At 36.4% G+C, this 16,103-nt stretch overlaps 1 protein-coding gene across 4 annotated transcripts in view; it reads right to left on the bottom strand.

Annotated features, from left to right (window-relative positions):
• Positions 1–16,103, bottom strand: part of CACNA2D3 (calcium voltage-gated channel auxiliary subunit alpha2delta 3) — a 451,679-nt gene that overhangs the window by 275,181 nt on the left and 160,395 nt on the right. The window lies entirely within an intron of this gene.

Below are 16,103 nucleotides of genomic sequence, written 5' to 3'. Positions count from 1 at the left end.
CCCTATTTTGTACATAACTTAACAAGATAAGCAAAAGCAATTTAGATAAAATTATTTCTTTACGACATAATTTAATAAGAAATTCTATCAAGCTTTGAAGTAACAAACAGTGAAGACTACTTTTTAACCTCTTAAATAACCTTAACCCTTGGCAACAGTTTGTGATGTGTTTCTTAGCTGAAAGACACCAAAGTTTAGTGTTGAAGAATCTCATTCATTTAAATATGAGACTCTAACTATCCATCTGAGAGTAAATCAATATAATAGATATAAACCTATGCATTCATAGATTGTATGTATCTATATAACCTGTATAAGGATAAACATACCATTTACAAAGCTAAAACAGAATCAGCAAGTACAAAAACTTAAAAGGCTTTTCACGATCACTCTTTCTTAGTGTAATATGCAATTCATTTTACTAAATAAGAATTACTTAAAATCTTACAATCTCTACACTTCCATTAAAAACCTCAGTAATACCGGTATCTTAAATGGAAGATTACTTGGAAAGCAGCTTTCCATATCCTGCTCTTTTAGGTTTTATGTTTTCAAAATGGCAAACCCATAGTTTGGATTTGAGATGAAAGTAGAACACAAAGTCGCTGTCTATTAGATAGATTTTGAGGACCTCCCGTGGATGACAGAAATATTCAGACAAACTCAGCATTCCACAGAACATTAATCACATATAACAAAGACTAAGACACATCAGTATCTGAAAATCAATCTAAGAGAAATTAATCTGACATGATTAAACATTTGATCTTAAAAGTTATTTTACTTTATTAGTTTATACTGAGATGAGCCAAATCTACTGCATATACCTCATGAATATATACAGACAGCTAGCGAATCCTCAAGTTCAGAAAAAAAAAAAAAACACCAAACCACAGTAGCCCTTTCTTTTTAGCTTTTTTAACTCCAGGAGCCCCAGGTAAGGAAAAGAATAAAGATATAATTTGTCTAAAGGTGTAGTTTCATTAATTAATTCCAAAAGTTACTAGAATTATCCAACACCCCCACAGATGTTACCCTTTTCTATATCATTTGGGGTTTGTCACTGTTTGTCCTGGGTTCAGCAGTAGCAGTCATTTTTCTCCTTAGTAGCTGGTGCAGTGCTGTGGGTTTTGACTTTCGGCCTCGAAACAGCGCTGATAACACCGATGTTTTTAATTACTGCTCAAACGTTTAGACTGACCAAGGACTTTGTGAGCCTCATGCTCTGCCAGGGAGGAGGGGAAGCCGGGAGGAAGCAGAGACAGGACACCTGACCCAAACTGACCAAAGAGGTATTCCATGCCACAGCACATCATGCCCAGGATGTAGAACTGGGGGCAGTCACCCAGAAGGGGGAGGTCACTGCTCGGTCAGGCTGGGTATTGGTTGGAGGGTGGTGAGCAGTTGTATTCTCTCCCCTTGTTATTTCTCTTATCATTATTATTATTGGTGGTAGCAGCAGTGATTTGTGTTATACCTTAGTTACTGGACTGTTCTTATCTCATCCTGTGGGAGTTACATCCTTTTGATTCTCCTCCCCATCCCTCCGGGAGTGGGGGGGGGGGGGGGGGGAGGAAGGTTGGGGGGAGTCAGAGAGAGGCTGCGTGGCTGGGCTTAAACCACGACACATCATTTCCAAGAAACACCAGTTCTCATTTTATCTGGGAGAAACCTTCTCCATCTCTGCTTATTATCCAGGTTTATCATGGATCATTAACTGCACTGCATGCCTGCTGCACACATGTGACAGCAGCTTTTTCAGTTTACCCTTTCTGCAAAAGCCAGAGACAGTTGGCAGAAGACTTGAAAGCCCAACTCTTATTTCCCATTTTAGTAAGAAACAGAATATTCCTTCCAACATTAAGTCATGCAGCAATGACAGTTGTAAAACACAATTCTACTCCAATTCCAAGCATGGAAGAGTAAGTTGTTCAGCTTTTCCATGATATAGTAGATAATATCTAAGTCTGCAAAAAGGCTGATATTCCATCCTCTGGGAGTACAGTATAAATAAAATTCTATAATACATGCTTTTTTCTTGCTAACCACCTCCCTCTTCACAGCCTTTGGACAGTCAAGCAGCAGGTCGTGGGTGATTGTTTCATCTGTTTTCCAAACCACTTGTTTTCTTGTCCTTTAAGAGGTGGGTTTGTTTTCTTTTTTCTCTGTTGGAAAAGACACTGCCTCCATAATTGCTGGAGCTACAGATAAGTCATTGTATTGCTTTCATGACACTTCTTGGCTTTGTAAATCAGGACTGTCACAAAGAGATCAAAGGGGGGTTTGGGTTTCGTTTTCTTATTAAGACCACCACTGGAAGCATTCATAACACCTAACTCCAACTGTTGCATTTAAATATTACACTTTGAGTGAAAGGCGAAGACATTTCAAGATAAAAATTTTTGTATTAAAATATGTAGAAATATACTCTTCTCCTTTAACTGAATTTATGCATCAAGGAATAATTTCTACAGTAATTCACACACAGCCATAGTGATTTCTAGGATGTAAATTTACCTTGCCCATGGGTTTTATAATACTTTGAAAATTGCAGGAAAAGTGGTCAAATTTCAACTGAAAATGTCAGCTTATACATGGAAATTGCCTCTAAAAGAATATTATTTCCTTTCATTCAGTGGGTTATTTCCTTTTCCAAAGGAGTTAATTAGTAGACATCCTTCTTCAACGTGTTCTGAAAGTGGCAAGGCTAGCCAAGTATTAAAATCTGCTATATTCTAAATAAAATGAAACCACTCTTTTCACAATTAAGGGTATTTAGGACCAATTGTTTCTTTGGTCTATTTAGTATTCACTGATTTATTGGTCTGAGTCTGTATTTTCCCTTTTCAATTCTACAAGTGTATACACAATAATATGACTGGGGGGAGTGAGGGGACATTAAAGCAAATTGTAGTATACAATTGCCCTTACAATATTACACTAATTAATATTTTCCTGGGTTGGGTTTGGTTTTTTTTTTTTCTGTTTCAATTACAGTGTGTTTGGGTTTGGTTTGTTGGGTTTTTTTTTTGATTTTTTTACTTTTTGCAAGTGAGAAGCCTACAGAAATAACATATTAAAGACAGCCCAAGTTCTAAACCTGATTAAACGTCAGGTAAAATATACAGCTCAATAATTACACTGAAAAAGATCAGCATTTAAGCAGAGCTGCTTTACAGTAGCTTCTGTTGCCACTTTACCTCCAAGGAAACTGATGAGTGTGACAGCTGAAAGGTGGTAGAAGGAAAATTAAAAATAAAAATTGGAGTAAAATGAAAATATGAAAGTAAACCCATCTGGTGTTCTGACACTGCACTCAAGAGCATGCCTAAAGGGAAAGAGGATAAAGTCCTGTTTGCTGACAACCCAAATGCTCTACCTGCTAAACGCTTCGAGAAAATGACTCAATTTAGTCTTGTTATGGAAGGCCAATCTTTGATGTAACCTTAACTAGGTGAGTTCTGAGTGCGTACAATAAAACATGCCAAGACGTTATTAGTCAAATAACAAAATAATTATCCAGGTTGGGAGCATAGCCAGTCTCTATTGTGACTTGGCCAATGGGTGAGTTTACACCAACCTTACATTTAGACTTGCACAGTGAGCAATGAACTGGACAATCAGTAGTCAAAGGAAATCTCATTCACATAATCTATTATATGCACCTTAAGGTCTAAATATGGACTCTTACACTTTTGTGCTTTTAAATTTTCACAAATAAATACACTCGTGTTTCTTATTTGTACATTCTTTAGCAGCGTCCAGTCATTCTGAATGTTTGCACAAGCATTCTGAAAGCCCCCACTGTATTGTAATGAAGACAACCTAGAGCAAAGCCATAAAAATTTGAGACAAATAGGAACTTCAGTTTTCATAATATTTTATCATTGTGAAGAAAAAAGCCTTCCCAATGCAAGCCAATATAAACTCATCAGTAGGGCTCAATAGAACAAGGACTTGACAACCCTGCCTCAGCAAGGAGCTAACCATATTTGAGATATCCCAAAGAATCATACTACAAATAGTCTGCAGAACCCTAGGCTGCTCCAACATACTGGTATAATCATAGCACAGAGAGACTTATGGGTCTGTAAGGAGATCAATCACAAAATTGTTTTACAGGTTCATTCATGCTGACTAGCAAAGGCAAGTTTTGTTTTAAAACACTGTAAGTTAGCCTCAGCCACAATACAAATGTGTGCAGTATGACCTCTTTGTGTGGTTGCCACAGACATGCTGATGATAAAAAATTAATCCCGTCAAAGGTATCACAGGAAAATGTGGGAGAGCACAAGGTTTGCGGCATCCAGTGAGAACCATGGGGGAATTAGCAGGGGAGAAATGATTTGCAAGGCAAGAAAGAAGTCTTGAAGATATCTGTTCCAATTTAGACACCTATTTTTTGGCATAACTTCTCAACTAAACAAGCACCTTGATTACAATGGACACTTTGCTGAAACAAGACATCAGTAATTTAGATATGGTACTGAAAAGTACTGTGCATGTCTTGAATAATTTCAATATAGTACAAACTGTGGTAGATGAGTGATATTCTGTATTTCTATTTACATTTATCTTATTGTAAACAGATACCTTGTGATGCTTATGTATCAAATATTTGTTACAACTGTAAAGAGCTTATTTATTTAAATATAAATATTTACCATTTAAAAGATACATTCTAATGCAAATCGCCTTTGCAATTTAGAGAGTTCTTGGTACATGAAAGAAAACATGCATCAACTGTTTTCACTGTATTTTTAAATGGAGTAGTTTGTTTTACAGGTATGAGACAATGCAAGCCACAATTTTAGTTTAATTTTTTTTCTGTAGTACAGAAATTATTGTTCCCAAAACAAACCAAAAAGAAGCCCTATTCACAGAACTATAAAGACTAGGGAGGTGTAACGACAAAACCAGGAATGATTTGCACTAATGGGTCAGCACTATAGCAGTATTAGGATTACACTGATAATTTTTACCAATGCAAGAACCATTTTCACAGTGTTTCAGATAAAGACAAAGCTGGTTGTCTCTGGGAAACACTAAACTAAGAAAATGTCATGGAATTTGTATTGCACCTCAAAATGCTAGAGCAGAGAGAAAATTAAGTAGTAAATAACACGGAATTTTAAGGGGAAAGCAAAACCTAGCATTAAACAGCAGACAACTAGAAATGAACGGTAATTTGAATATCTACTGCAGTTTCAGCAAAATAGCTATCCTCAGAGAATTAAAAAAAGAAAAAGACAAGTTTCTTTTCTCAAGACTTTGACAAGTAGGACACATCTCTAAGAGGGTAGAAATGTTCATGATATGTACAAAACAAAATGAGAAGAGTTTTCCATTCTGAGGGAGGGTTGCTTACTACAAAACATATTGACAAGTCTCCACTCTAGTATTCACATGTTAATGAAGAGGCAGATGTCTGAATGCATATCAGTTTCTAATGCTCAAAAAAGCCTCTTCTCACAGTTGTCCACTGAGGAGGATTTTACATTTTGAAGCACATGATTAAAGCTCTTGTCTTCAAGAACTTAGTCTGCTGTTTAGCAGTATAAAAGTTCATAAAAGCTAACTGCCTCATTCAATAAAAACTGGTTTGAATTTTAAGAAGCTTTTAGCTTTCAGAAAACTGCCATCTTTTGTAAAATGCCATCTTTACAATTTCTGATTATTCTATGAAAGTTCTTACTTGCTCTTCTGTAGGAATTTCCAATGCTTCTGCTTCCCCCTCCCCTTTTCATGTCTTTAACAGTAAAGCTCAGAAAACACCTGTCATTTGCAATGTGGTCAATCCCTCTTTATGGGAATAGCATAAAAATTTCGCTTATAAGTTTGCAAAAACAATCAATTTAGTTTTGACACAACCAAATTAAGATGACATTACCCTGGGCTATCCACTCCCTCTCAATACAATTACCCTATTAATATGGTCTTAAACAGGATAAATAAAATACTTCATTAAAGTATAAAATCAATAATACTTCATTAAAGTATAAAAACAATTATACCAGCATGTAAATTGATAACACATCAAGGTCTTGTAAGGATTAACTGGTTCATTAAGAGTGGCAAGTAGTAAGTAATTATGATGGCTATTTCAAATCCTCCAGTAAAGTTAAAAAGAGCCACTTCAGGTTACAGGTTTCAGAGGAAGCCTCCTTTTCTCTTAGAGATAAGTATCTAAAATATCTGTTTCTACATACAAAAGCTCTCAAGATTTTTTCTTTGTCACAAGGCTGAACAAAAACTCTTTGGTCACTTTTAAACTTAGCAAACACAACAAAGAAGGAGACAAGTCTTCCAGTCCAACATTTCGGACACCTGTATGACAAGCCTTATTGGACAGCTAATGTTTTTGCTGGGTCTAGAAATTCAAGAGATCAGTGTGTTCATTTCAGTACACATAAACCCCCCTGGGGAATACTTTCTGCTAAAGAGCAAAACAAATCCCTGCTCTGGTGGCACCATAATTTCTCCCTTCTCCCAAAGGAGAGACATTATGTTAAAAGACACCAGTTACACAGACGGGTAAGTTCAGAGCCAGTTATGCTCATACAGAGCTGAAGCAAACCATGGAGATAACTTACTGAAAATTTATAAAGCAACTTTAATCATGAATTTAATGACTTAAGTGAATTATTTTATAACCAGAATAAAATAATGTGCAAATTGTGCATTTCAAAACCACATAATTGCCACAAATACCATAAAGCTAATACTGTGGAATGATAAAAAGCCTGAAGTCCCAACCTGAAAAATCTACCAGTACAGTAGCATGGCCCTTTGGTAATGCTTATTGTCTCTGCACCCATTGCTGAGCGAGCATGACAGGAGTACTTCTGGGGCTTGGGCAGCCCCTTCCCAGCTGCACTCAAAATGCTTCATCCTGCACTTTCATCTGGTCTTAGCACAGGCAGAGCTTCCTCGGCTCTGTGCTTGTGCTGAGGATGCACCTTCTCAGTTTGCTTCTGATGAACACAGAGAAATTCTTCCTGCTAACAAACATGAGAGGTCTGCTGGGCTTTATTTAAATCACACTTTGGAAGAAGCAGCAAGTAGCCTAAACCTTTTCACTCCAAAAGGACTTGCTCTGTGCAAGAGCAAAGAAAACAAGGGAAGACTAATAAGCACTTCTAAACACTTGAGGATGTTAACACATTTCTGACACATTTATATCAAGCTTGCCATTACTTCTATACCAGAGTGGTGGTGATCCTCCCTCTTCCGATTACAAAATACAACATTACACAGTACAGCTTGACTAGAATGTTATTTTCAGAACATTAAGAACCCTCACTATGCCTCATTTATTTTTAGATTATAAGTAGTATCCCACTGTCGTGGGGTGTGGCCTAAACAGAGATGCAAAATACTTAGCTCAAAACACATGCTCGACAGGTTATCAGGATGCTTTACGTGGGGGGCTACAAAATCTCTGCACTTTGGCTGAGCAGGTAAGATGCACAGACACACTGAAGGCAGGTTTCTTCTCTGTTAAAGTCTAAAGACAAAAATTGAAATGCAGTTTGATACATAACAGAGATAGCACTTTGATTTTAAAATATCTGCCTTTTTATTAACACTTATATTAAAAAAGAGAGGAGGATCATCCTTTTCCAGCAACTTGGAAAAAAAGCAAAAATCAAGCATGTGTGATTTTTATGGAATAACGAATGACTTCTACTAGCCATGTTCTAGGCATAAAGATAGGCATATTTTAAACTTGAGCAGCATTGTGAAGGCATTTTTAACCAAATTATATCATTTGTGTGCCTTTACAGGCACAAAAAAGCTGAAAAACTTGATCTTATAATACCATTTTCATTACTAGCTAGAACAACAGGGCTCCTTCATTTCTCTTTAAAACCCTGTAGATCAAGACACAGCTATTGAACAAGCAGGATCAACAATTTATATAAAATAATGCTGTAAAAGAGTATAGCAAAATTACAGACTTGCTTCAAAATCAATACAGTAATATTTTCTGGAGTTTTCCATCTTACCACAAGGTAACCAACGAATGGCGTTCAATATAGAACACTAAAAAAAACTTCTCCACATAGTTTCAAATGTGCTATAGAAACAAAAAACCAAGCTGTTCACAAACAGATAAGGTGAGAAGTTTTAAAGTAAAATCAGTGCACTCCCATGCATGTTCAGCTCATCTGACACATTCAGGTTGATGACAACCTCAAGGCTGCTTTTAATTATCAGTGGATATGTATCTGACTTCTTTGTGCCTTTTTACAGTCATATGCCCTAAATACCTCATTCGTACTTCCAAGCAGAAAGAAAAAAAAAACATTTCTAAAGCTCTCCATCTCCTCTGTCTCCCATGAGAAGCAACTTTAACCCAGACTCTTCATAGTCTAAGGCACACATATAGTGCTGCTCTGTAATCAGCAAGAACTGCACTGTCTCCTCAACAAGATATGCCCAGGGACAGTAGACAACCTATATACAGTGTTTTGCTGGACTGGGGTTTAACAACTATCCCTACTAAAACAGAAAGCAACAGGCAGTTCATATCCAGCAGTCATGAACATTTAAACACTAACTGTGGCTCTGGTTGATGAATTAAACATGCACTTTACCAGATATATTTCTCATACCAATGGGGGTAATCAAAATAATTTAATACTGAAGAACCAGAACAGAACTAAATTTCATGGTGCTCACTGCAATCCTAGGTTTGTTTGGTTACTCCCACCCACCTGCTATACACAGAGGAGGTTAAATTAATATTATTGACTACCCAAAGGAAAGCAAAAGAACATGTACAACATTATTGAATTTATTTGGGAGTAAAGTGAGAGATGAGATGTTGAGCAACTGAAAGTATACAAATCCTCTTCAAATGATTAATGACTCTCTCATGCAATACAGAAATTTGGTCAGCTAAGCCCACAGTTGAAATAACAAGACCACAATGATGAGTTAATTTAATAAAAGAAACACGTCTCCAGAGTCACACAGTTCTGGGGAAGAAATAAAGAAAATTTAAAAAATGCAACAGCATCTATTTTGTTCATAAAATGGATTTGAAATGTATAAAGAAATCTCACAAAGAAAAGAATTAGTCATGAGAATAATTAAGGAAGGGGGAAGCCCTAAACTTGAGAGGATATTTTGCAAATTGTAGTTAAATACTAATATATTAGAGTATTCTAAATTTTAAGTTACACTATGAAAGAACTCTTCAAACCTGTAGGTCATGCTAAAAGCAGCATGCCTTCTGACGGGTTTATTGCTGAAGCACAAGTATCACTTCCTCGATTCTTTACAGTGCTGCTTTGCATTGATTGAATGAATAAAGTTTAAAAAAAATACACAAAGAAAATACTTTTACATATCATATTCTGAGTTTTTTCTTGACTTCATTCAAAAAGAATGAACCCTAGATACAGGAACTCAGAATCTGCATAAGCCAGCTGAGGCAGATTTGCTTCAAACACTAGTTTGTATTTGGCCTGGGAGCTGGGTTGGGGCGCAGGGAGAAGGTCCAAAGAGAGGCATGTTAAGAGCTTGTTTGTTGCATAATAGCTACGTGGGTAAAATGAACACCTACACACTATGCACTTCCTATTCTTGTGTGAATAAATGAGTGGTACAGTCTGAGAATTAAGATTATGAAATATAAAAATGGCCTTTCTATGTTTTCAACTTCTAACCATTTTTCACATCAAGCAAGGACAGGCTAACAATGATAAATGTAACAGCAGCAATAAAGGAACACATTATATAAACTGAACTTGTCAGAGCAACGTTACGAAACTATCTGGAGCCTGTATGATTATTTCTTCGCTGTATTGAAGTCTCAGATGCTCATGGCACAATTTACTACTATGCTTACTGAGCTGTAGACTGTGTTGCTATTGTACTCCTACACAGAACTTCAGAGTTATGGCAAAACCATAGCACAGTGTAAGGTTTTGTGAAAACAACTAAAGGAGCTATTTAGATTTTCAGAAACATTACCATTTTCCATGTTCCAGCTCTAATTTGTGTAGCACTTTTCTCTATTTTGAATGGAAATAGATAAACTCTTTTAGAAAAGATGATCAGGCAAATCAAAGCAACCAAATATATAAAATTCTAGTTTGAAACCCATATGGGCGATGGGATAACGGGTAGTTTGACTTCTACCCCACAATCCAGCTTGCTTCCCAGTCTTGTTTACAAGCATTAGAAGTGCAGGCTAAAGAGGTGGGATAGATAACATCTTCCAAAGACTGAAGAATCTAAGAAACATTCCTAGGAAGGGCCTTGTGTGAAGCAGCTGCTGAGAACTGGGAAAGTCACCAGTGGACAATGGTAGTCCAGACTGGGTACACAGTGTCTTTGTGCTTTTCCCTCATTCATCAGGAAAGATCACACACGAAGAGGCCTCTCAGCCATCTAAACAAGCTAAAAATAATTTCGCAGCTCTCTTTAGTTACTCTCTCTAAACAACTTAATTTCCTATTTCACTGTTCCCTTCCTGTCTCTGGTAAAGAGTAAATTGAAAACAACAAGACATGAGAGGGAATACAGTATCATTCAGTCACAAATGCTCATCTAGTAAAAAACATGAAGAAACCTTCATTCCTACCAGATGTTTATCTATGGTTCTGCTTCTTTTGTTACCAGAACATCATATGAAGAAAGACACTTTTAAGAGCACACACATAGGGTTGGTTTTTTTTCTTGTTATTATCTTCTTAATGAAAACCATGATATACGGATATGTAAGTTCCCCTGTGCATATCTACATGGAAGAAGAAGATCTGAATGCAGAAATATTATATTGGTGAGGCACTGGAATGGGTTGCCCAGGTAAGTTGTGAATGCTCCATCCCTGGAGGTATTCAAGGCCAGGTTGGACAGAGCCTTGGGTGACATGGCTTAATGTGAGGTGTCCCTGCACATGGCAGGGGGTTGGAATTAGATGATCTTAAGGTCCTTTCCAACCCTAACTATTCTATGATTCTATATAAGTTGTTAATCATGATTTGCAGGAAAATCCTACATTACCTTTAACCATTCACTGTAGAAACAGATTAGTGAAAATACAATGTACTCCCTTATAGAAAATATTTATCAGTTTTGAATGCATTAATTCTGACCTTATTGCAACAGCTAAAACGATATTCATAAAAATATAATAATGCTTAGTGCCAATAGCTTCCCTGAAAAATACGAGTCATAAGCCATCTAACCACTGCAATTCAATGTCTTCCCAAGCAAAAGGTTTAACCAACAGGAAAAAGTATTTGAAATAATGAAAAATGTGTGAGGCTGACCCATAGGTTATTAACTTAGGCTTCCTGGACATAAGTTTACTACAGATGACTTACTATATGTAGATTCCAGGGAAAAAATTACACTAGATATTGTTACGCTAGCCTTCAACTGCCAGAAAAAGATCCTCCCTCCTAAATAAGGTGTCATGAAAACACTTCATTACGCAACCAGCTTGTCATTAGCTATTTCATTGAAATAATATATAGAGTGACTAGACCACACAAGGATCTGAACAGCAATACATACAACATATCATGAAGAAAACCTGAAATGTAATACACATCTCAGCCATTTACTCATCTGTAGTTTAAACAAACATAGAGACCTAAACCAGATTTATAAACTTTAGTGACAAAAAAATATTTTCAAAGACAGAAGGCTTATGCTAATGGATATCATTCAAAATTCCTAATGTAACACACATCATCTTGAAGTAGAAATATGCTATGGATAATTCTTCATTAAACATGGTACTTAGAGTACAAATATGAGCTTTGGTTTACCTGAGCTATATGCTGACACTGAAAATTTGCAGAGTTTGTTTACAGTAAAGCTGATTGGGAATAATGAAATGGCATCCCTGAAATCTCTTCAATTCCCATGCTGAATATTACTGTATTTAGAAAGAGTTTTACAACAGAAAGACTTATTATTAATACAAGATTATTTTCTAATTCGAAGAATGTCTCTATTTATATCTATCCTGTTCTTTACCTGTGTTACAAATAACTTGCATATTTGTCAGCATCTTGGGTTCAGTTAGACAGTGACAAGTCCTAAATACTTCAAGGAAATGAGACATATTCAATCAAATAAAGGTTCTCATCTCTGTTACAGCTACGCAGACTTTGGACTCAATGTGAATGGTGGTTGCTACTGCTGAAAAAAATAGCTGTCTCTTTATCTTGAAATGTATACATGACTAAGGAGTTAGTCTGATATGAAAACACATATAGAAGAATTAAGAGGGTTTCCAACTGCACATTTTAATACCCACTCCCCAAATCCTCTGTATGAGTGTGCATGAGGTAAATAATTTTGACTTTTCATGCTTCACTGCAGCAGTAGCTCTTAACAGCTCCCAGTTATTCATACAGTCAGCAGTGGCCAAAGAGCAAATTGCATTCCTGATCTTCACTAAGGTCATTTAGAAAGAGATCGGCAGTGTTGAGTCTTCAAAATCTACCCATTCAATACATTTTCTTGTGCTTCCAGTTCAATGTATTAATGCACAACACTGGTATCTTCCAGGCAAAGTTCAAGTTGGGTTTTCTCCTAGCTGAGGTTCATAGTAATTACTGAAAGCCAGGATTTTTTCAGGTAAATATTCACAAATGGCAAAAGAGAAGGTAGCCCTCAAAATACAGCCAGGCCTCTACAGTCCCCCATGGACGGCAGCAAGATTAGCTCACCAACATTTTTCCTGGTTAGCTGCAATATTTACGTGTCTCAAACCATCAGAGTATTTCCAGTGGCAGTATTTGTACATTCCGTCATACTGCTGCCCAACATACCTGCTAAAATACTGTCAGATGGTAACAGGTGAAGAGCTTCACCTTGTGTTTCTCTCTTATTCTACTTTTTTTTTTCTTCCTAAATCTAGTTTATATAAAATGCAGATGAAATTAAAGTCTTATTATTTGAGGCTCTGCTACTAATCACAAATTAGTACATTAATAAAGTTCAAGCAAGAACTGTGAAATTCTACATGTTGTTGCCGAAACTCAAAGTTTTACTCCTTGCTTCAAGGTAACTGCAATTTCTTTTACTACAGATTAGAAAAGCCAAGCATATATTTTATTTCTACAATGAAATTTGCTGAAAATTATTTAATTACTCGATTTTTTCAATAGATTCTGATCTTTAACGACTTTGTTACAAATGCAGAAAACAAACAAATATCAATATTTGTATCTCTCAGGGAAGAGATTGGTCTTGATTTCACAGCTGTAAGACAAATTATCACATCTGTCATTTTTGCAGGACTGTAACTGCCTGATGAAAAATGCTCCATAGCATTATTAGTCTCCCAAAGCATTACTGGCACTTCTGTGCCAGCATATCCTCTAATATAAACCACCCACGATACTACAGAGCAGTACACCAGATGCCCTACCTGAGCACATAACACACTATGCTGAAAAAAATCTGCTCAAACTTGCCATTCCTGAATGCAGTACCTGCCTCTCGTGATCACATCAATTCAACTTCCTAACAGGTTCCCTTTGGATGAAATCTTCGCATGGCAGTTTGCACAACACCATCTATTTCCAGTAAAGAGCAGCACTAGCAGCAGAATTTAGCTCTTTCTCAGATATACCTGCTGAAATAATTTCACCCCTGTAGTCAGGTGATGGTTCTACTTTTAGCAGCAATAATGACCTGTCTGTCTCTCAAACCCTGGAAGGAACTCTTCATTTGACCTAATGTTTACAGGCAAGCTAACCAGAGAATCATTAATTCAGAATAAGTAACAATGACATCTTCCTAATATGTTCCCAGTATCTATGAATCTGTCTCAGTTGTGTGGATGCAGGCCAGAAGACATCCTAGAATAGCTAAAAAACCTCCAAACTTACTTTTTACGTTTTCAACCAAGCCAATAGCTTAAGCATCATCATGAGTCACGGAGGTTGACTAGCTGGTGACAATCATGTGCTGAAATTATAAACGTCAAAAGACTGCGATTCACTTAAATCAAGCGCCTGTGTTTAATTTATTTATATTAAGCTTCCACATTTCTGAGATGTAGTTTCACCAAACTTCTTCTTGAGCAGTGTAAATCATCATCAAAGTACAGAAGAGTAAATCTGCAGAACATAACTGGTTTGAATATGACGCACAGCAAACAATTGCAAAAGCACATATACGGATTCACTGTTAAAGCTTGGAAACGTCTTCGCATTTTTCCATAGTTTATGCAGGAATTTAGAATGTTGCAAGTATATAATTAGTATTAGAACTGATTAATTCATACTGTGGGAAAATACATAAAGAACTGAAATACAGCTCTACGGATCTTTCTCTTCACCCCAACTGCAATCGAGCACATGCCTATTCAACTCTCTGAACATACTGCCAGAACTCAATTTTGGGAGCTGGCTTTATTCTTCTTGGCTGTAATACTGAATGTTTCATTTTTCAATGTCACACTATTTACCATGCACATATTTTAGTCATATCATTTCACAGTACGGTTCTGGGGCTGGTTGGCTCACAGCTTCTTTGTACCTATTTTCCTTCATTCTCTTGTTCATTTCTTTCCCACAAGGCTGTTTGCCAATTCATATTTGCCTGTGTTTGTAACGTAAGAACAAACTATTATCAGTTCTTTGAAAGGCACATAACACAGAGCTCTTGGAAAAAAAGCTGCAGGTTTCATCTGCACAGTTTGAGAAGAATCAGGTTTGATTTCTACTCTGGTTCATTCCAGATTTTGCTTGGAGCTGTGTGTCAGGATCAGATCTAAAAATCTTCAAAATTTACTTGTAACATTGAAAACATGAAACCCAAACATTTTTAGAGGTTGGTACAGAACAGTAAACCAGTCCTCAGATTACTTCAATGGGGCTCAAATTTGCTTGAAAAGTTCTTTGAACCTTAGCAAAAATCTAATTGAAATTAAGCTTTTAATGATAGCTGAAGTCCATCAATGCTTGGCATGGTTCCACAAGGTTTAACCTAAGATTTGCAAAGCTTTAGCAAGCACATGCCTTCATCAGTGTTTTCTTTCCTGCAATAAGCAAGAGTAATATGTTCATATGTATACTCATTTTTTTAATTCAGTGTGTATTTCATCATACTAAAATTAAGTGAAAGCAAAGCAACAGAGAAAAAAAGTGATATAAGGAATAAAGCATGAGAAAAGAAATTATGTCTTTGGTCCTACTCTGCCCAAAATTGCATGCGTCCTGAAAAGATGAAAAGTGCAACAGAAAAAAGGAATACCTGACTTAAGTATTTAAGTTTCATTCTCAAATCTTGCATTTGGCTTTAAATTTGGTGTAACCTCTGCTGTTTAAGGAAAACTACTCTGTACAACACAGCCAAGAGCAGGAACTCTCTTATTTCTGAATAAAAAATGTTAGCTGAAGGCTGTATTACCTGGCACTATGCCCCAGTTAATTAGAATTATTAAGAGAAGAGCCCACGACATCAGAGGCAGCATTGTACTACACAGACCTGCTTTCAAGACCAATGGTCTCTGTCCTCTTGGCGCTGTATTTGGCCATGCAGACAGGCCAGCATCTTACACTCATGCAGCACAAAGGTTGTTGCAGAAAAACTGGACCCAAGTGTTTCTAAGCATTTTACTAAACAGTCAGTTATAAGGCTACCTTTAAACTGTCCTGAGCTACCATTTTCTGCAGTCTACTGTTGTATTGTTATTTTGTATGTATTTTGTACATTGGAACCAAAAAAATATAAATAAACAAATTATAAATGGTGCATCATAACACTAAGAGTTATTTTATAACTTTCCTAACCCAAATCACAACTTCATACTCTGATAAGTGTAATTGTACTGATTTTAATATAAAATAATCCTTAATTCTTTACTACCTATGTTACTGCTTGTGTCAGCTAAAAAGCATATAGTCTACTGATTATATCCATAAGCTCATCAATTATTCATATTACTTTCATTCTGTAATAACTATTTTTAACCAGGTTCAACATATGAAAGATTGTACAAAAGCTGAAAATAAAATCTTACTCAACTATATTTGTTTGTATATTTAGACCATGTTTGTATTTTTAGTACTTGGCCTCTCAGCTACATACCTGCACTAACTTCCTTGTCCCAGTATTTA

This window comes from Pezoporus occidentalis, unplaced genomic scaffold (genome assembly GCF_034315485.1).
Source record: "Pezoporus occidentalis ecotype Australia unplaced genomic scaffold, CSIRO_AGI_Poc_V1 ctg149, whole genome shotgun sequence".
NCBI lineage: Eukaryota > Metazoa > Chordata > Aves > Psittaciformes > Psittacidae > Pezoporus > Pezoporus occidentalis.
Note: the sequence above shows the minus strand (reverse complement) of the source record. Positions and strands in the feature narration are given on the sequence as shown.